This window comes from Pipistrellus hanaki (genome assembly GCF_964339955.1).
Source record: "Pipistrellus hanaki genome assembly, chromosome: 17".
In the NCBI taxonomy this organism is placed as follows: domain Eukaryota; kingdom Metazoa; phylum Chordata; class Mammalia; order Chiroptera; family Vespertilionidae; genus Pipistrellus; species Pipistrellus hanaki.
Genome location: NC_140519.1, coordinates 21930037 through 21951877, shown reverse-complemented (window position 1 = coordinate 21951877; position 21841 = coordinate 21930037). Strand labels below are relative to the sequence as shown.

General features: G+C 52.2%; 1 long non-coding RNA gene across 1 annotated transcript; it reads right to left on the bottom strand.

Moving 5' to 3' along the window:
- Positions 1-257: 257 nt before the first annotated feature.
- Positions 258-3603, bottom strand: LOC311612255. Its single transcript, XR_014793260.1, has 3 exons — positions 3572-3603; positions 2625-2751; positions 258-819 (listed from the first exon to the last, which is right to left on the bottom strand). It is a non-coding gene; the product is annotated as an uncharacterized lncRNA (long non-coding RNA).
- Between the last annotated feature and the right edge of the window lie 18238 nt (positions 3604-21841).

Here is a 21841-nt window from a genome sequence, read left to right as displayed (position 1 = left end):
AACCCCATCAGCCAAAACTCATGCCAACACATGACTTGCCCAACAGTGATTTACCGAACAAATTTGGCTGAAGAAAGAAAGAGACAGGTGAGCAGAACACAGAGCACAGAGAAAAGATGGATAACCAGGGTAAGCAAGAGGGAGCTGGGTGGAGAAGCAAGAAAGACCCAAATGGTGATGGTGTTGGCAGAAATGCAAAAAGAGTGACAGGGTCCAATGAGGAGCAGCAGTGCCCAAGCTTGAGATCCCAATGTGCAGCTGGCGGGTGGGCAGCAGAGACAGGAGGAGGGTCAGCAGGGAAGAAAGCCCGAGGTAGAGGTGGGTGAGAGGAAGTCCAACACCCGTTTGTTTTAGGGAGAATGAAGGCATGGGTAGGAGGTTGCAGATAGACGAGTAAGTGTGGATGCACTAAAGTTGAGGTAGGTTAGCTTCAAAAGGCCATCTCAGAGAGACACTTACTTTTTTTCCCTCTCTGAACTCAATTCTTTGGTTCAAACTGGAAGTTTAATCACATGAAAGGTCGACCGGAGAAAGAGTTCTACCTCTTAACTTCAAGAGAAGGCAGGTCAAGCTTCTGTCACTCAGTGTCTGGAGAGAGAAAGGAGGAGTTTCTGGAAGGAGGTGACCACATTGTTCCGCCTTTCAGGAAAGGTGCCGGTGAAAATGGAATGGCTGTAGTTGATTTAAGGGGTAAAAGTTGAGGGGCAGAGGACGACTGAGGTTGAAAGGGCTTCTCTGGGTAGTCCTTTTGTTCCTGGGCAAGACGTCGCCGCTGATGAGTTCAAGGCGAGTGGGAGGGATGATGGATTGCGGATGAACCTGTGAAGAATGAGGCAAAGCAGCATGAAACCATTTGTTTGGGCTTTATAGATTTTCTAATAAAAACGTCAAGGTTTCCTCACACCATTTCGAAAATGTCATCAAATGCAAAGCAGCTCTTATGCCAGCGACAAAGGCTGCATTTCCAATGGTAAATTCCAGCCCAAGAGGCAATAACATACTTGGTCAGGTTTCCCCCCAGTTCAAACCAGGGCTCAGGTTTGGTCCAGGACCCTTTAGGGTCCCCTTTGACCCTTCCCAGTAGCAGGCCCCTCCCAATAGAACTTTCCTGACTGTGAAGTATTTGGGGAGTGATTAAGGGTTGGTGTTAGCTCAGTGGAAATATCCCTAAGAACAGGGATTCCATGTCCAAGCCATGTTTGGAGGGTGAAGGGTACATTTTCCATGTCTCTGACTCAGGTTATTTCTGAGTAGCCATTAAAAAAATCCCCCAAGGGACTTGCTGATCTTAGACTCTTCTTCCTTGCTATCTGCCTCACAAACTTCCTCAAAATTATTATTGTTGCTGTTATTATTTTTATGCATCTTTGATCATGTGACAGCCCAGCTCAAAGACCTTCAGTGGCTCCCCCTTGCCTCTTTTTGTTTTAATTTTTATAACATTTCAAAATTAATCCAAGAGCCTTAACCGGTTTGGCTCAGTGGATAGAGCGTCGGCCTGCAGACTGAAAGGTCCTAGGTTCGATTCCAGTCAAGGTCAAGGGCATGTACCTTGGTCGCAGGCACATTCCCAGTGAGAGGTGTGCAGGAGGCAGCTGATTGATGTTTCTCCCTCATTGATTTTTTTAACTCTCTATCCCTCTATCCCTCTCCCTTCCTCCCTGTAAAAAAAATAAAATAAATAAATAAAATAAAATTAATCGAAAAAGACCAAAATATTATCATTACAAAGTGTAATCCATGTCAGGATGATTAAAAAGACATATTGTATTCAAGATCCAGTGTGTTTCAGAGTTACAGCACATCTCAATTTGGAAGTTAAGTTTCATCGGATACACTTAATCTGTATTTAGTTTTCATAAGCGAGGATTCACAAACCAAGTTGTCCAAACATACTATTATACCTTAACATTTTCCAATATCTAAATCAAACATCAGTTTTTAGAGCTGAATTTACACTAATTTAATTGGAATCAAATTTTAAAGAATCCTATTGTTCCTAACACAGAGTAGTCACCCAGCGCCTTTGTCTTTTAAATTCAGTGCAGGCTCCTTTAACAGGCTTCCTGCACCCTAATTCCTTCGCAGCCTTAGCTTTTGCAACTCCTGGGCATTTTCAACAAACTCAGTCAAACTCATGCAGCCTTCGCCCCACCCAGCCAGCCCTTCCCCCTCTCCGCAGCGGTCACCCCCTCCTCCCAGGCACTGCCCTTCACACCATCTTTGCCCATTAAGACCCTGCTGTTCCTCCAGGATTGATCTCAGAAGCCACTTCTTCCATGAAATCTTTCTTGATATTCTCAACTGTGATCCTGTCAGCTGTGATTTCCCCTTCCTTTTCACCCTTCAGAGCACATTGGAACCTCCAATTAATCCACTTTCACATGCATTCTAGTCCAGTCCAGATGCCCATCTCCTCGGAGCCGATACCAAACTACCTCACCTCCCACAGCCCCTTTGCCCACCGCCTGCAGTCCAGTTTCCTCTGGTGGCCCCGTGGGCCGCCATGGTTAGGAAGAGTGCAAGCATTGGGTTTGGAGTGGATCTGGTTTTGGGGTTCATCACTGTTCCGTTTCTTTGCAAAAAGGAAAAAAAGAAGAGACTAAAGAAGGAAGAGTGCTTACCTTGGTCTAGTCTCACACCAGATTTGCTGCCTCACATTTGACTTTTGCTGCGGCCTCTTTCTGGGGCCCAGAGGCAGAGGCAGGCATGGACACGCGGTTATGCTGTCTTCCTCCCCTGGTCAGCTCTCTGCAGCTCGGAGGGAATAAGTTCAAGGTCCCACAAGATAGTTTCTGAGGGGCTTTGCTACACTCCTGGGATTTCTAGTGGGACTTACTCTGGAGGGGTCCCTCGTGGGGTCCCAGCCCAAACACTTCCTCTCGGATCCTCTCAGCATGAGGGGCAGTGAACACTGGGAGGGGTTGCTTCCCAGGATCAAGGCAAACATAGGAATCATATGCTTTGATTAAAAAAACAACAACAAGTGTGGATCTGGAGAGGGACCAGAGGGAAGCAGTGAGGTCACTGTGTTCTGTGTGGATGACACGGGGGTCCACTGCACAGGCTCGGCACCTGCTGCCCGGAGCCACGGGCGTGAGGAAGTTGGGTTAGGGATGCGCAGGTGGGAATTCTGCAGCACCAGGGAGAGGTTCAATCAAGCTCAGCGAGCAGCTCCTCGTCCCAGGTTACAGGGTGCAGGAAGCCACTGCCAAGATAATGGCAGTGGCTTAGTGTGTTAGGCGGAGAATTAGATGGTCTAGTCCTAATCTGTCTGTGGGTTAGGGTAGAATCCCGAACAAGGCCACCTCCTGGCTGCGTTTTCCATATGCAGGTGGGATTGCTGCCTCTCATTTCTGGCAACCTGGCCAGACGTGAGTATTTTAGCTTCAAGGTGGAAAGAAACACAGCCTTCTTGGTCCTCCCTCCCTCCCTCCCTTCCACCTTGTCTTCCCTTCTCTCTCTCCCCTCCCTCCCTCCCTCCCTCCCTCCCTCCCTCCCTCCCTCCCTCCCTCCCTCCCTCCCTCCCTCCCTTCCTTTCTCCTTCCCCAGATATTTATTAAGTGCCCACCCTGCATCAGGAAGACTGGGCAGTGAGCAAAACAGTCCAAGTCCCTGACTCACACAGATGGTAGCAACAGCGAGACACGTGAACCTGTCTACAGTACCCAGTAGTGATAAGGGCTCCACAGAGAGAGAAAGAGGGGTGAGGGGGACAGAGAGGGGCAGAGAGCTGTCTGAGACGGAGCACTCTGTCTCCAGCAGCTGCCCCTGCGGGGTGGCCTTTGAGCAGAGACCTGGGCGAAGCGAGGGCGTGCAGGGGAAGCTTTGTGGCACCTGCAGAGAGGAGTCAGCCAGACGAGTGTGCCAGCTGCATGACCCTGGGCAAGGCAGAAGCTCCTGCGAAGCGAACCTCCGTTTCCATGGTTTAAAATAACACCAATCATGCCTCCGTGGCACCGTGCTGGTGTAGCTGGCGTGCACACATGCATGCAGCCTGCAGGAGCCCATGGCATGGGCACGGGTCCTGCTCCTCTCAGGGACCACTCCGTGCTTCAGTCTCTCTCCAGGCCTCTCTCTGTCAGTAAATGCAGGAAACAACCCTCGCCCCTCCTACCCAGGAACGGGAAAGAGCAGGTGAGACAGCAAACGCCAACATGCTCTTTGGACCGGGTCCGCAGAGAATGGGGGCAGGTGTGAGAGGCCAGCCCTCCCCCGGTGGGCTTGGTGGCACAGACATCAGGGCGGGCACAGATCCCTGAGGAAGACCGTGGGGCTTACAGGGAGACAGAGACAGATTTGCAAGCACAAGAGAGAGAGCTGGGAAGAGAGCCAGTCCCAGGGCGGAGGCTCAGCAGAAGGGCGGGCTGGGGTGACCGCCAGGAAGCAACAAAGCAGCAACACAAACAGGAAGCAGGACCGGTGGTGACAGGATGGGGCCCTGCCAGAGCCGGGAAGAGCCGGGGGAGGAGGGGGTGGCTGGCGGGGCGATGGGGTGGGGGGATGGGGAGTGAGGCTGGGGACCGCATCCTAGGCTGGGAAGAGAGGTCTCCCTGCAGGGGATTCCAAGTGAAAACGGCATTGCAATGGAGCATCACGGTAATGCTCCCTCCTTCGTTTTTCTTAAAAACACAACAGGAAAAAAAAACAAAGAAAAAAAAAACCCCACACACAGCCATTTTCTGCCTATTTTGTAGCCCCAACCCCTGCTGGAAAAGGGTTTTTTTATGTCCCTCTTCCCCAGGTGAACATCCACCTTGTCATTAGGCATCTCCTTCCGCCTGCCAGGACCGGCTGTCGGTTCTGGAGGCCCGAGGGCAGCAGGGGAAGCACCCCGGCCGGGGACTGTCTGGAGGAGCACAGGATCTGCAGCTGCCACCCTCCGAGTGGACTGCAGATTGATTCACGGGCCTGCGCCCCCGCGGCCCAAGCCCTTTTTTCCCTCCAGAATTTCCTCCCCGATCTCCTGTCAGTCTCAGAATGGATAGACCCGCCCGAAGCCATCGAGCAGAGTTATGTCTGCAATCACCTCTCTTAATTCTTGCGTGTGGGTGCCCATACATCAGGAGGGCCCAGGCGGAGGGACCACGGGGCGGCTTTATTTAGCACCACGACAGGCAGGCGCTGCGCTCGCATGCCAAGGAGCTCGTGAGCTTTGCAGCCACCAGAAAAATAAAATAATAAATAAAATAAAAATGAGAAAGCCCCTGCACGGATGCCTGCCTTGCGCTCCGGTGGCCCAGCCCGGTGCACAGGGAGACGGACGGCTCACAAGAGGTTATTCAGCAGATCCCAGAATAAACCCCGAGGTGAAGAGCACGGACGACGGAGGAGCAGATGTCAGGAGACCGAGCGCCGTTTTTGGAAAACTGCCGAGATGTTTAGAAACAGGGCTTTCTTCTCGCCCGAAGCCTAATGCCCTTTCAAAATGCAACTTCCCCGATGCCACCTGCGTCGGCTGAGTGCCAGCGCGGCCACGGGCACTGGGAATGCCCGGCCGGGCTGTTCCGGCGCACACACACATCACAGACCGGTTCGTGCTTTCCCGCAGCTGCCGCCCGGCCCGGCCAGGTGAGGAGCCGGGCCGCTGCGCGATTGGCTCGCGCGCGCTGTCTCATCCCCGGCAGATCTCGGCATTTAACTGTAATTAAGATTTATCGTTCACAGGCTCCGCAGGTCAGGGCAGGCATGACAATATGGGTGCCTTTCCTGTTTGCCGGTAACACGTCTGCCTGGCAGGAGGAGGCCTCCGCGCTCTCAAGCAGAACCCGCCAGACGCGAATAGAATAGCGCGTCCTCACGCAGGACCCGCTGGTTCCTGGTTTTAATCAGAGGCCAGGGGACGCGTGGAGGGCGGGCGGGGCGGCACCGGGGAGACCTGGTGAACGGCGCTGCCGCTTTTGCATCCGAAGGGTGCGGGCTGGGAGCCAAATCCATTACTGCCCATCTTCTGGGCGCGGGGAGGGGGTGGCCTGCCTGGTGTGGGAGGCCCCTGGCGCCTCGGTGCTGACAGAGGCTCTGCGGAGGCTGGGACCCGCGGGTCTCCGTGGCCCCTCCTTGCGAACCGGAGGAGAATCATCCTTCATCTCTCTCTCTCTCTCTCCACGCTCAAGGATGCCCTTGGACCGAGGCAGGCGGCCGGAGGTGGAGGGAGGCGGGGCTCGGCCGTCAGCGGCCACTCACCTGCTTTTACAGGCTGTCTGCCCGGCCGCGCAGGTGACCCCCACACAGCGGGGGTGCAGGCACCCAGCAGACACATGAAAAGGGCGGCTCGTCCCCACCGCTTTAGGAGGAGGCAGCAACGCGGAAGCGTGATGTCCTTCAGCCTCCCGGCATCTATAATTTATTATATATTATTGTTCGCCCTCCGTGGGGTGTTTTTGTCGGCGCCCGGTATAAAATAGGAAAGCATTACTCACACGGCCCGGAGGTGTGTGAGCTCTGAGCTGGTCTGTGTCTCTCTTTCCTTCACAGAGGAGGGGAAAGGGAAAATATAACCCCTTGGCTCTCCTGTTGCAGACGACAGAACACGATTTTATATAATATTATGTAGCTATACCCTGAACTGTATAGCTTTCCGATGGCGGCTTACAAAAATCCATGCCACACTTTAGGAAAATGGGAAGGGCAAGGGAGTGAGAGAGCCGTGTGGCTCCTGTTTGGTGCTGTGGTTATTGGAGCTGCCAGTTCGGGGGAGTTGTGGGCAGGAAGGGGGGCTTCTGTGCTGCCCTCGCCCGGGACTTCCCTGGTTCCCTGACGGCGAGAACGTTTGTTTTTCTCTTTCCCCGAGAAGGATCTCGGAGGTCCTAGGACGCATAAGGGGGCTTTTGTTTGGACGCTCGGAGAAGGCTATACAAGCCAGCCTCTCTCCCGAAGGCACAAGGAGGGAAATGGGTGTGAAATTCATTGCAATGGTGGATAGAAACAAAATCTGAAAGAAAGGTTTAAAAGGAACCCTCCCACCTATTTGACCCACGAAAGGAGTTTTTATCGTCCCAGAGACCAGATTCCGAATGTTTGGGCATCCGGTTCCACTCCAGGGATGCTGAGCCACGGAAGGGGAAAGTTCTAACGGAGGGAGGGTTGATCCTGCTAATTGGATTCAGTTGCTGCGGTGTTTCCAACCACTGAAAGGAAAGCCAGTGCCCCGTCCCACAGAACTCGCTGCTGCCAGGTTACGTCAACATGTAAATCCCAAGGACACTTGAGACAGGCTCAGGCAGGTTCATGTACGTCTCGCAGGGAGCACCCTTGACCCTACAAGGGAGCCCGGTTTACGGAGCCTGGGAACTTTGGTCCTTGGCGATGCCCTGCACGGTAACCTCAGGAGAGAGAGCCAGGAACAGTCCCTCCAGCTCCCCGCCCTGCTGATCCCAGCGAAACATTTATGATCTCAGGCCTCAGCCCCATGGGTGCAGCGGTTTGCAGGAAAGGACGCTGCAGCCGTGAGGGGACAGGATGGTACCGAGCCCTCTGCTGTCTGGTGCAGACAATGGAGGGAGGAGAGGGACTGCGGTGGCTCCGGACAGGTGGGAGCTGGAGGACAAGCCCTTGCTCAGCTGGGGAGGGCTGTGTGCAGGCAGCGGATCTCAGGAGCCTGTGAGTGATCGCAGGAGACAGCTCCTGCAAGCTGGGCTGCGGCAGGATTCCAGGCCCCGGAACGCCTGCCTGGGAACCACGGCAATCTGGGAGGCGGAACGGGGTGGTCTCTGAAGGGGCAGTGGGAAAAAGGCCAAGGGGAGGACAGGAGGGCCCGGCTGCAGGTCAGCAGAGCATCTTGGAGTTTCAGGGCGCGTAGGGTTCTCTAACACAGTCACTCGTTCCCCAGCTAAAACCATAATTATTTGATCACAGTCCTTGGCATTTCAGCTTTGTTTTTGCTAAAGAGTAATATGTGCCCATATCAGTCACCATATTTGTAATGGAATGTTAAAATGTGAGGGATGATTCATCAAACAATGCCTATAATAAAGATGAGTGGGTCAAAACACAGCAGGGGAAGCCCATTGTTTAAAAATTTTATTTTATTTTTAAAAAATATTTTTATTGATTTCAGAGAGGAAGGGGAAGAAAGAGAGAGATAGAAACATCAGGATAAGAGGAAATCGTGGATTGGCTGCCTCTTGCACATCCCGTGCTGGGGATCGAGCCCAAAACCCAGGCATGTGCCCTTGACCGGAATCGAACCCGGGACCCTCCACAGGCTGATGCTCTATCCACTAAGCCAAACCAGCTAGGGCTGTTTGCAAATTTTAAAAGTGTTTCTTTTAAAATGTGTTTTTTATTTTTAAATTATTTTTATTTTTCAATTACAGTTGGCATTTCACATTAGTTTCAGGTGTACAGCGTAGTGATTAAACATTTATGTAACTTATGAAGTACCCACCTGTCACAAATCTATTTTTTAAATTGGAGAAGAAGGGACCATGGAATAATGATTATTTCCTGAGACAGTAAGAACTGTGAATTTCCTTTCTCCAGGAGGAGAGTACAAGAATACACAGAGATTCAGGTGCTTTGAATAGATAGTGCTGAACTGTTCTATAAAGTTGATGCAGGAATACATCTACCAGGGGTTTCTGAGAGACTGGCAATTTCCCACAACCCTCTCCCCAGAATGGAAGTGGTCAGCACTTTTATTTCATAGGCCAAGAACTGATATTTTGTTTTATGCTGACTTTCTCTGATTGGGAGAATGAGTATTTATATTAATCTAAACACTCATCTAAATGGATATCTATCTCTATATGTCTATATCTATATCTATATCTATATCTGTATCTATATCTATATTTATATCTGTTGTGACCACTTGAATCTCTTCTGTGAATTGCCTGTTCAAACGCTTTGCCCATTTTTCTACTTGACTCTTTGTCATTTATTATTTGCAGTTCTTTGTATCTGAGGCATATACCATTAGTACAAAAGAGTAGCACTCAGCAGCACTGATTTCCTTAATTTCCCAGTTTAACAGTCTAAAAAGCCATTTGATGTTTCTGTTTATATTTATTTGCTTATGAAGGAGGTTAAATATTTTTATAGGTTTGCTAGGTACTCATGTTTCCTATGCAAATAGCTCCTTGCCCATTGATAGTGATTTTCTTACTAGTTGTAAGAACTCTTTACAGGCTAGGAGCCGAGGGCCTGTTATTTGTGGTAAATAGTTTGTCATGCTTGGTTTGCAGGGGGACTTCTGGCTCTGTGGACAGGATTTGGAGAAAGTATGTGTTTCAACCTTGGCTTGTATTCTCCTCAGATTTGGAAGTCAAACATGATTCACCATCCTGAAGATTCACTTCCGTTGGAAAAAAATCCAGCTTGGTCTACAGGAGAAATGACATCTCTTGTTGTAGTATGGCTTGGACATGTGCCATAGTAACCCTGGCCTTATTGTGCTCAAGGTGCATTTGCATGACTTCGTTATTATTGAGCTAATGAATTAAAATGCTTCTGCTTTCTCCCCTGTCTACAGGGGCTGGGCCGTAGGGTGGAGGTGGGCAGGGAACAGGGATCTGAAAGCAGACAGCAGAATGACCAAGCTGCAGGAAGGGCAGGGAGAACTTGAATGTGGCCTCAGTGCTTCCTGTGTCTCTGTTCATCGCTATCTCCTGCCTTCATCCATAGGTAGGTTGGTCTTCGTCACGTGACAGAACACGTCTTGCACCGTCAGCCCCGGAGAGAGGCAGCCTCAGTTCTATTTGATGCCCTTCGGCAGAAGGCGCTCTCTTGAGGGCCTGGTTTGGGTCGGAGGTAGGGTTGTCAGGTAAAACACAGGATGCTCCGATAAATTAGAATTTCCAGAAAAACAACTCACCATTTTTTTAGTTATCAGGGTCTCCCCAAACTTTCAGGAGGTAGACTAAAAAGTTATCAGTTGGCTCTCTGAAAAGCAAATTTAACTGGGCATCTTGTATGTTTAATTGCCAAGTTTGGCCACCTTAACCAGGAGCTTGCTTCTAGACCAGTTAGCTTAAAACCGTGGTCTGCAAACTGCGGCTCGCAAGCCACATGCAGCTCTTTGGGCTGTTGGGTGTGGCTCTTCACAAAATACCCCGGCCTGGGAGAGTCTATTTTGAACAAGTGGCGTTGGAAGAAGTTTAAGGTTAAAAACTTTGGCTCTCAAAAGAAATTTCAATCCTTGTACTGTTGATATTTGGCTCTGTTGACTAATGAGTTTGCCGATGGGAGCTGGGGTTCGGCTTCCTATCAATGACCTGGAGCCGGGGGGCCTGGTCATGTCCTCACCTCTGCCCACTTGCCGACGGTGGGGGTGGAGTCGTTCCTATGCCAAGCAGACAGCACCATGAGTGTGCCCAGACCCGCCCGACTCAGACTAGCGCTCCTCTGCCTGGAGGCACGCTCTGCAGCTCTCCCGTGGCTCCGGCTGCTGGGTCCCAGCCCGACGCTCAGCTCAGGGCTCTGTGTTTGCTGAATCTGCTGTTGGCTCTCCGACTGGGTCCCTGCGCGGTGTGCGAGACCAGCTCCGCGAGGAACAGGGCCCGGTGAGGGCTTCTTCGAGGCGTCGTGACATTTCATCGGGGCCTGGCTCGTGTCGGGGGTCGGACACACCTGGGTGGGAGGGATGCAGCCCGAGGTCCTCATGCCTGTCACATGGTTCCCGGTCCACACCTGTCAGGCAGACAGCACTCTTACAGGGGTTCCAGCGCTTTCCTCTGCGGGCTGCACCTCAGCACGTGTGACACACTCACCCGAGGACACGTGCTCCTCTTTGCTACCTCACAGCTCCAGACCACCCAACCCACGCTCACCTTTGGGGTCTTCCACCCTGCTGCCCGCTCACCACCAAGCGTCCCCTGCAGGTGCGCTCAGCTCTGGGTGTGGGTGCCCATGTGTAGGGTGACCCTACCAGCGGGGGGAGAGCAGGTTGGGGCACAGCATTGAGCAGGACCCTGTGTCGGGACCACAGGAAATCCGAATGAGCTCATCCAGGGGAGCTCAACCAAGACCCTCCCCCCCTTGGATGGCCTGCTCACCGAGGCTCCAGAGGCCAAAGCGGTCCAGCCTCCCTCTCCTGCACCCTCTCCTCCCCGCCCTGCCTGCCCCTGCTCACCCCCTTTCCTCCCATTTCAGCAGCATTAGCCATATGCTGGACGCTGACCTTTTTAGAAAATCATTTGAACAGCCCTGCAGCCTAGCAGCTTGTCCTGGCGTTTCCATTTGAAAACGGAAACAGGAGGAATCCCAGCCCCAGAGCCTGCACCTGTGGGCGCCGGTTGGCCAGTCACGGAGCCGCTGCCGATGGATGTCGGATCAGGGGGCCTGCACTTGGCGGGGTGGGGAGGCAGGTATTCGGGGTAGGTGTGCTGCGCAGGACTTGGTCCACGACCAGACTGGGTTGAGGCTGGGAGAGGGCCCATGGTTGGGGCGGGGGGGAGGCTGCCCGCCCCCTTCCTCTGGAGCCAGCGCCACCTGCCCTGGCGGCTCCATCGTCACCTGTCTTCCTTCCGCTCCTTTGTTTTCATTCATTCCACTGTAGGTCAGCTGCCTCCTCCCCACATCCAGGAGGGAGGCATTATTACTTTGCAAACAAAACATGTCCTGCTTGCCTGGCAAGATGGGTTGTCTGGAGAGATTTCCTGCAGACTGCTGTGCTCACATCGCGGCTCAGGATTCTTGTAAACGGCAGTCACAGAGGGTGGCACTTCCTGCCGGAGAGGAGCCGTGTCCTCTCCGTGACCTCGGCCTGATTGTCCCTTGTGGTCCATCCTGGAGTCCCTCTCTCCTTTCCCCCCAACCCCCTCCCCCCCCCCCCCCCCCAACCATCACCACCACCAAGGGCCTGGTCCTGCCGAGCTGAGGCGAGGCCAGGCCGGGAGCAAACCGCGTCCCTTGGTGCTGGCAGGGGACAGACAAGATGCTGCAAAGGGAGGCGTTCTTCTGGCTCAGTCCTCACGGCTCTCTGACCGATGCACACCGGCCTCTCCCAGGACCCCAGGGCCAAAGCCTGCAGCGCTCCTGGGCTCCGGTGAGGCCAGTGATGTCAGCGAGTCAACAGAGGGGTGGAGAGAGTGGGGTTCCTTTCCTGCTCCTTTCTAGAACCTTCCTGGATTGACACGATTCTCATGATTCTCATCCCTCAGCTGCAGCTGAAAATGTGTTTCAGACCATGTCAGCCACAGATCTTCTTTACCTCCAGACTGCATTTGCCTCTGGCCCCGAGTCTCTGTGTCTCTTCTCTTCTCTTCTCTTCTCTTCTCTTCTCTTCTCTTCTCTTCTCTTCTCTTCTCTTCTCTTCTCTTCTCTTCTCTTCTCTTCTCTTCTCTTCTCTTCTCTTCTCTCTCTCTCTCTCTCTCTCCCTCTCTCCCTCTCTCCCTCTGTCTCCCAATCCCCCCTCCCCCCCTCTCTCCTATGTCCTGCTTTTAAGAAGGGGAAGAGGATTGGGAGGCAGACCTAAACCCTGATTTTTGAGTAGGGAGCAGCCTTCCACATGAAAAAAAATAAAATAAATAAAAGCACCTACATTAATAGCTTGGAAAACAATGGTAATATTTAATTAACCTTTGGAAATGGCTGATCTGCAAATCTGCACGTGTCAGCTCATCTTCAGAACAGAGGGACCGTGTGTGCCGACGCCAAAATCAACACGCCGGGCCCGCGCGCTGCTTTCATGGGGATTTCACGGGAGGGGGGAAGGAATAAGACCCCCCCCCCCACACACACACATCAGTTGTTTTACTTTAAAAATGCATGTGATCCAGCTGCCCCCGTCAGGCTGGCCGTGGCCTGTTGTGCTGCACATCTGAGGGCCCCACGGCGCGGCTGGCTCCGCTCCCTGTCATTGTGGCAGACAGGCCGCGGGCCTCCTGGGGGAGCGAGGTCACTCCCGATGACAGCACAAATCAGCTCGCTGCACTTGGAGCTCTCCCAGCGCCGCGCGTGTCCGAGGGACAAAGGGAACCGGGCTCATCTGCAAGTGTCAGCTCGCCGGCTTTTTAGGGATTCCCCCCCCCCCCCCCCCCCCCCGTTTGAAGGTGGTATAGCCTCCGCTGGGGAAGGCCTGTCATCCAGGGGGCACGGAGGTTGGCTCATTAAAACGTCACCTGGTTAAATACAGCAAATCACTGTTGATGACATGGGGTACGGTATCCCCCCGCGCTGAGCCGGCATGTCACGGCGATCAACGTGTTACGCCCATCACGGCTCCATGGGAACCCCGCCTTTCCGCCCGCCACCGGGTCCCGGCTCTGAGGAGGGAGCCCCGCCCTGTGAGCAGAAGCCTGAGCGGACGGGCGGTGACTCCCACATCTCACTTCCTTTCATCCACGGAGAGAGCAGAAGGAGCCAGGGAGGGCCCCGTTCTGCTTGTTGGGACTTCAGAATTCAGGAGCGTGGGGTTCGGGCAGCTCCAAAGAAGAGGACTAGGGAGCAGTCGATTTGTACTTTACACCGTATAGGCACATCCACCAAGCAATAGGATGCCGCTTGAGATGTTAAAAGAACGGCTGTCCCTTATAAAAAAAAAAAAAAAAAAAAAAAAGGCTATCGCTACTGCTTTTATGTGTTTGAAAGCACCCGAGGAAAAAAAAAGTTTGGGGCTTTTAAGAAAGGTGGAGCTGAAACTGGTTTGGCTCAGTGATAGAGCGTCGGTCTGCAGACTGAAACGTCCCAGGTTCGATTCTGGTCAAGGGCATATACCTTGGTTGTGGGTACAACCCCAGTAGGGGGTGTGCTAGAGGCAGCTGATCGATGATTCTCTCTCATCGATGTTTCTGACTCTCTATCCCTCTCTCTTCCTCTCTGTAAAAAAAAATCAATAAAAATATATTAAAAAAAGAAAGGTGGCAGATCTGCCAAGCTCCGTGTAGGAGAGATGCAGGCGTGGGGAGGCTGGATCAAGGCGGGAAGAGACACAGCTGGTCCAGTGAAGCAACTGTTCGCTGGCTGAGCTGTCCCTTCTCCTGGCTGGAAGAACACAGCACGGCGGGGCACATAAAGATCCCGTCCCTGTCATTCTAGCTGATTCAAGAGCTGTCGGGGTCCCAGAACGAGGCTAGTGTGTGTGCCATTCTTCCCCGGGTGCCTTTCTAGAAGAAAGCAGAGCTCCTCAGTGAGGGCCGCATGCATCTCCAAGGGCAGGTCTGACCACCCGGGACCCAACTCGCACGTCAAGGACAAGGACTTCAGCGGCCGCAGTGCCCCACAAGTTTACGATCAGATCTGCCATGGCCGTGGCTGGGCTGAGAGCCTAGGCCTGTTATTCCCTAAGCCCAGGGGTCTTCAAACTATGGCCCGCGGGCCACATGCAGCCCCCAGGGGAGTCTGATCCTGCCCGCCAGGTTTTTTGGGCAGTGAGCGCAGCCGAGGTATTACAGTAGGAATTAGTAGTTCATATAGTCCGGCCCTCCAGCTCTCTGAGGGACCGTGATCTGGCCCCCACTTTAAAAAGTTTGAGGACCCCTGCGGCCTAAGGCATGGGAGGCAACAGGAAGTAAGGTTCCTGAGAGAGAGAAAGGTCCTGGTTTTGTCATTAGCCTACACGTAGAGAGCGCTCACCACACCCCAAGCTTATTCTCCACACTGTACACGCCGCATGTCACCCACACAACAAACCAAGGAGGTCGTCGCTATCGTTAGCATTCCCCACTTTCCAGATGAGGGATCCAAGGCTCAGAGAGGCGAGGTAACGTGTCCCAGGCCACACAGGAGATACTGATTCTGAGTGGAAAGAGGAAGGTGTGAGTTGTAGCCAGCGGTTTGTATTTTAGAGGGTTTTCCTGTTTCGTCTTGTCCGTATTGTGTTTAGGAATGGGTCCCAGCTGGCCACCCTGCCTTTCACGTTGCATAGCAGCGCCGAGAGGGTCCAGCCTCAGGTTCTGCCGCGACACCCACTCCTTTATCCGCCCCCAGACACCCAGGGCTTTCCTCTGTGAGAGCAGCGACGAGAGGCCGTAGGCTGTGGGGGGAGCACGTCCATTCTGAACACGGGGCCACGCGTCCGCCAAACTGAAAGGTGAGAGCAACGGAGAGGGTATGACACCCCCTCTCCCCAGAAAGCTCCGCTCCCGGCGGGAATCAGAAAGGGAGCTGGATGGGCAAACCGAAGGCGACACTTATTTGTGGGGAAATGGAGACCGTTTTCACCTGGGCTTGCGCATGCCCGCTGGACTGAAGACCCGAGTGGTGCCCTGGGTGGAGGACCGGACTCTGGCTTGGGCATGTTACACCATCCAGAGGTCACACAGCATGGCAAGCCGGGCGATACGGAAATAGCACATGGCTGTGATCCGATGGGGTCCTGAAGCCGAAGTGTCTCACGGATGGGCTACTTGCCACAAAGAGGCTTACCCCAGCTCTTAAGAGGTTTATTTCAGCCAAGGACAGCCTCTCCACTGACATCCATCTGACATTGAAAACAATGAGAGGCCGCCGAAGGCAACGCGAGTGACAGCGTGAGTAACGTCGACGGAGGTGATTACCACTAATGGTGGGAGCATCCGGTACAGCCAGGGGACTTCGTGATGCCCCCTGTATTCATGCCTGTCTAATTCCCTGAGCTGCTAAACTAGCACATTTAGTGATTAGCTCTCTCAGAAAATCTCAGTTGACTCCCAGGAGGCGGGGGAAGAAATCTGCATGTGCATACGTGAGTGGAGGCTGTATAAGTGTGTGTGTGCGTGTGTGTGTGCGTGTGTGTTTGTGTGTGTGTGTGTGTGTGAGAGAGAGAGAGAGAGAGAGAGAGAGAGAGAGAGAAGGTGCATGCATGTGTTATATGAATGTGTGTGTGTGTGTGTGTGTGCGCGCGCGCCGCCCCCTTCCCCCCGTGCATGTGTGCGGACACGTATTTGTGCATGCAAGTGGTGAGCAGCTGAGAGGCTGAGCAGTTTCCCGAGATCCCCCAGAACACGGGAGGCTGGTGGTGCATATGGGAGAGCTGACAAGTGTACCAGAAGGTGAGGAAATGGCTGGAAGCAACACTAATGCCACTCCATCTGGAAAGAGGGGGACTGTTTAGGACGTCTGGAAAGCATTATTTCTGCAAATAGCTCAACCTCTATCAACTCTCAGGCAGGGATCCCGATCTGCTGCCAAGATGAGATCTCCCTGACGGCTCTGCGGCGGGAGAGGCTGAGCGAACACACTCCTAGCAGAAAGCAGGAAATCTGTGGCGATGGCAGCCGCGGAGGTACCGCGCAGCACGCACCTGCCTCGCTCCAAAGAGACAGCCGGGGCTTCACATCGCATTAGGCCGGGGCTGAGCGTCCGGAGGTTGGAACCTGGTGGGAGGTGGAGCTCAGCAACCATCTCCAACAACTCCTCACGATTTTTTGGGGCTCAGAAAAAGGCCCAAATAGAGTCCGCCAAACGGCTTTCGTGCATTGATTTTTATTCCCGTGGGTATTTTGAAGGAAATTAAACCCATGTGTTTCCGATTCCGCTGCCATTAGCACAGGCAGACACTGTTTTGTGAGCGGGACTGCGAGCCGTGGGTGCCGCCGCGCCCGCCGCTAAACGCCACCCACCCTCTCGCCAGCCACCGAGGTGCGAGGAGCCACGTGCGTCCTGTGCCCGCCATTCCCCTGCCTCTCCAGAGGGCCACGTGCCTGTGCCATTCGCATCCATTCGGAATGGAACACCACACATTTCCCAAGCCTGTGAGTCATCTATCATTTCCCGTGTGAAGGAAGCCCTGTTAGCGTGGATGATGAGAAATGACCCTTTACCATGAGTAGCTGGATGGGATTCCTAGTAACACAGCCACCAAGGCTGGTGCTGGCCTCCGGGTCCTGGGTAAGGTGACCAGATCGTCCAGGTGTTGGCGGGACAGTCCTGATTTCTAACAATTTTTCCCGCGTCCCATGGCATTTTTTTAAAAAAGTCCCGATTTTTGGAAAGAATCTTTCCAATGTTTCCGATCTTTCCAAAAATCGGGACTTTTTTAAAACGCCACAGGATGCAGGAAAAATTGTTAGAAATCAGGACTGTCCCGCCAACGCCTGGACGATCTGGTCACCTTAGTCTTGGGGCAAAGGAGCCAGCTGAAACGCAGCCCCAGAAAGATCTGCAACCCTTAGGGGCAAGAAGCATGAGCTGGCGGTGAGCAATAGAGGGAGACGCTGGTCTGGGAGCCAAAGAGGAGGGGGGCCGAAACCGGTTTGGCTCAGTGGTAGAGCGTCGGTCTGCGGACTGAAAGGTCCCAGGTTCGATTCCAGTCAAGGGCATGTACATTGGTTGTGGGCTCATCCCCGGTAGGGGGTGTGCAAGAGGCAGCTGGTCTATGTTTCTCTCTCATCGACGTTTCTAGCTCTCTATCTCTCTCCCTTCCTCTCTATATGAATAAAATATATTTTAAAAAAAAGAAAGAAAAAAAAAAAAGAGGAGGGGGGGGTTAGGGGTTTGCCATTTGCCCCTGGGTTAGGGGTCTTTCTGGACCTGTGATGAAAAACTGGCCCCTATTTGCCCATAGTTTCTACACTCACTGCATGATTGCGTGTATTAGATGCTTCGTGTGTCTTCAGGGTGTTGTGCTCTGTGCTGAGGACGCAGCGATGCAGAGCGTGCTTCTGCCTTTGGAAGAAGGAGGAAGGGGAGGGGCCTAACGTATGGAGTAGTGACTCTGAGCCAGGCCCCGTGCTAAGTCCTTTATTGGACAATTTCATGTCATGGTCACAAGACCATTCTAAAGTAGGCATTACTGCCCCGTTTTATAGATGGAGTCACATCAGGAAGGTTGGCTAATTTGCTCAAGGACACAGAGTTTGTACATGGAGGAAGTGGGGTGCAGAGTTTCTTATCTTGGATCCCAAAGCTCATGCTGTGTTCCCTCCTCCTTCCTGTTTCTCATAGTTTAACATGATCAGTGTTTAATATGCACAATATACACATTTTATATCTGGACTCACATAAGAGGGGGAATCTAATTCTGTTTGGGGACATTGGGAGATGTCACTGAGATGATTCGATCTGTGTTGGGTTTTGAAGGATGAGCAGGAGCTGACCAAGTGGAGACAGAAGTGGATTGGGGAATGGCAGAGGAAACGGTGTGTGCAAAGATCCAGGGTGAAAGCAGAGCAATGCGCTTCATGAACGGAACATGTGTCAGCTCATGTCTGCAGCGTTGATGAATGTTTAAGTGGCTGGAAATGCTCCGGTGACATTTCTCCTGTGGACACAATTCTGTCTTGGTTGACGGTTTTCTTATCAGGAAGATAAGACCTCCAGTTCTTTTGGAATCCCAGTCCAGTCTCATTGTTCCCTCTACTGGGTGGCTCAGGATGTCACCTTTGGGATCAGATGGCAACTCAAGTGGCGTGGTTGACTTGAACGTTGGTCAACTGTGACCAGCTCTCAGTGGAGAAGGGGTTCCCTGAATTTCCCTCCACCCACATCATCATCAAAGATGTTTTGCTCTTCCCCCTGCCACGCAGGAAGTTGAAAGCACAGCTGGTGGCAATTTTGCTCTGAATTTGGAGGCTGTGGAGCAAACGGGAAATTTCATGCTGCAGCCACGGAGGAGGCCAGCTGAGTGCTAGTGACTTCCACGGCATGTCCACAGCCGGCTTCCCATGAAATTGCCTATCAGTGTGGACAACCTGGGGAGCCGCAGCTGAACTGCGTGTCTAGAAGGCTCTCCGGATTTCATTACTAGGCTCCCTCCGGCACTCAATAACTCTGTATTCTCCTGTGCCTTGGACTAGCTGAGCTTGCCCAGTACCCTAAACCACAGTCAGCTTGTTTTCTAAAGCAGTATACTAGGTACCCCGCTAAGAACTGTTTTATCTCATCACAAGGATTTTGGGAGTCTCTTGACTGCTGGCAAGGGGCATGCTTACCTTGGTCTAAATGTAACCTGTGGTTTGAGTGCCTTTGGTGACCTGTCTGTGCTTCTAACGTTTAAACCAGTCATTCTGGGCCAGTTGTGAGCATCTAACACTTCCCCTAGACTTAAGGGACCTGCCCCTCATCCAGAATCTTCCTCAATAAATAAATAACTTTATCATCTGTTCAACGAAAAGGTCACACTAGATAATCCCAAAGGATTTATCCGGCTCTACAATTTTCCGGTCTCTCTCGTTCTAGCTGCGGTGGGATTTAAGAACCACTGTGCACTTTCATTCAGAGACACTCCCACTCTCTCAGGGTTGTTTCAAAGACATCTTCTTCTGAGTTTTTTCATTTTGCCCCACTGAAACAAATCCCAAGTTATTTGGCCTTTCCTCAGAAAGACAGTTTCCCCAAACATGTCACCACCCGTGTGGACTTGAAACCTTGTGGGACCCTCTCCAAGGTCTTCATGTCACACTCCGCAGTGTCAGCTTCTCAACAGAAGGCCAGTCTGGACTCGGCTGCACTGGGTTGTGTGGCTGGCTACGCACATAGCCAGGTTCTGACTTTCCAAACCTCGCTTTTGGGAGAGCTGAATCCTGTTGGCTGAAGCCTGCAGCCCACTCTTTCCTCCAGGTGGGGGTCTCTTAGAGTGTAAGGCGGCATTACATGTGTTGTAAACATGGCGGCCAACAATGAATGTCCTGGATGCCTTCCCCTCTTGGCTTGTGCAGAGAGAGGCCAGTCAGGTGGCTTGGAGTCATCGTTGGCAGGAATCATCGCTCCCTCAATTTGGAAATGGCTGCCTTCCAAACTGCCAAAAAAAAAAAAAAAAAAAAAAAAGTAAATATAGAGAGTGTTGACATTGGTCTCCCTGCCAAACGCCAGGCTGCTCCCATCCTCAGCTTAGGGGGAGGCGAAAGAGAGAAGGGTCATTGAGTAGGCTGCTGAGAGGTGGCCTCAGTTCTACTTGGGATCGCTCCTCTTTTTGGGAACCTTTCCATCGGCTTTCTGGCCCTTCTCGGAGAGTGAGACCATTCTGTGACCCACGAGGGTTTGTTAGCATATTCACAGTAACGGTCAGCAATAGGGTGGACTGGAGCTCTTCCTAAGGAGGAACTGCTGTCAACACAACCTTAGGATACTGTTTGGAGTAACTGCTGAGCCCTCGGGAGGGTGTGTGGTGTGCAGTGGTCAGGGGAGATGGCAAGACATATCTTTTAAAAAATATATATTTTATTGATTTTTTTTACAGAGAGGAAGAGAGAGGGATAGAGAGTTAGAAACATCGATGAGAGAGAATTATCGATCAGCTGCCTCCTGCACAGCCCCCACTGGGGATGTGCCTACAACCAAGGTACATGCCCTTGACCGGAATGGAACCTGGGACCTTTCAGTCCGCAGGCCGACGCTCTGTCCACTGAGCCATACCGGTTTTGGTGATGGCAAGACAGGCTAAGGTGCTGCCAGACACACACCACCTTAAGAATATTCAGCTGTGGGGTTCAATTTTCTCTTGGTCCACAGACTCACAAGGGTCTCTGGACCCCTGCCTCCCAACCTAGAGGATCTTTGGTGCTGAGTTTGGTAGCCGTGTTCAAAGGAAGAAAGGCATTGAGAAGAAATAGCTTGTTGGTTTGTGCTTGCCTACTGCTTTACATGGTGCCTGTCACATCAGAGGCACGTGATAGATATCTGTGGAATGAACGAAGTCATCTGGAGACGCATTGCTTCCTCTCCGCTGTGATCTGCCATCCCAGGCTCTTCCTGTATTTTGAATTACTCCATAGGCACACTTCTAGAATGTTTCAAGCTTAGGATTTGGCTCTTTCAGATGTTTTCCTTGCCACCTACTCATGTCCAGCTTTCTTCTTAGGCCCCTCACTACCAGCATCGGGCAGGGCTCCCCGTAAAAACAGTTCTTGCCCAGGCTGCACAACCCCCCTCCTCCTTTGCTTGTTCTGAATCCCATTAAAAAAAAATTACTGCTTTCCTATTCCTTTTCCCCTTCTCCTTGAAAAATCAAGACCCTCCAACACAGACAACTCACAAAATCTGACTGAGAAACGGAGGAAAGAGAAGGCAAAGGGCCGATGGAAGGGTGAATAGCACAATGAGTTCTCTTTTCTTAAGATCCAATGGGGTGTTCTCCCTTGATGGCTGGTCTCCTGGGCAGAGCCACTGGCCTTAAAGGGCCATGCACACTTCAATTTCCCACTATTGCTTTGACAGCTGCAGTGCAAAGGAATTAACCATTTAAGTCAACGTCCTCTTTAGTTTGTTTGGTTACTGCTTCTTTAGAGTGTGACTTATTATCTGCCAACTACAGGCCTGGTGCATGAAATTTGTGCATGGAAGTAGGGGAGGTTCTTCAGCCTGGCCTGCACCTTCACACAATCCGAGACTGCTGGCTCCTAGCCGCTTGCCTGCCTGCTTGATTGCCCCTAACCACTCTGCCTGCCTGCCTCATCATCCCTACCCACTCTGCCTGCCTGCCTCATCATCCCTAACCACTCTGTCTGCCTGCCTCATCACCTCTAACCACTCTGCCTGCCTGCCTGATTGCCCCTAACCACTCAACCTGCCTGCCTGATTGCCCCTAACCACTCTGCCTGCCTGCCTGATCACCCCTAACCACTCTGCCTGCCTGCCTGATCACTCCTAACCACCTCTCCCTTGGCCCCTGCCACCTTGGCTTCATCCGGAAGGACATCTGGCTGCCTGGTCTAATTAGCATATTAAGCTTTTATTATTATAGATTAAGTCATTATTATCTACCTGTTAGAAGACAAGGTATTCCCATACACACCTTGGACAGGATTTGCTTCTGACTAGTTTAGAAATTACTGCGGTTCCCTATATATTCTCATGGCAGCTGCATTACCCAAGAGTTTGTATTAATGACTTTGCAATATGACTTTCAGGTCATCAGGGAAATTCTGTTTTCCAGGAGAGGCCCCCATATCTTCAGAACTCTGATTCCAAAGAGTAGTATGTTTAATGGACAGCCTTCAACTGGGGGTTGGTATGGTTTAACAGGCAGCTTTGGCTATATCAT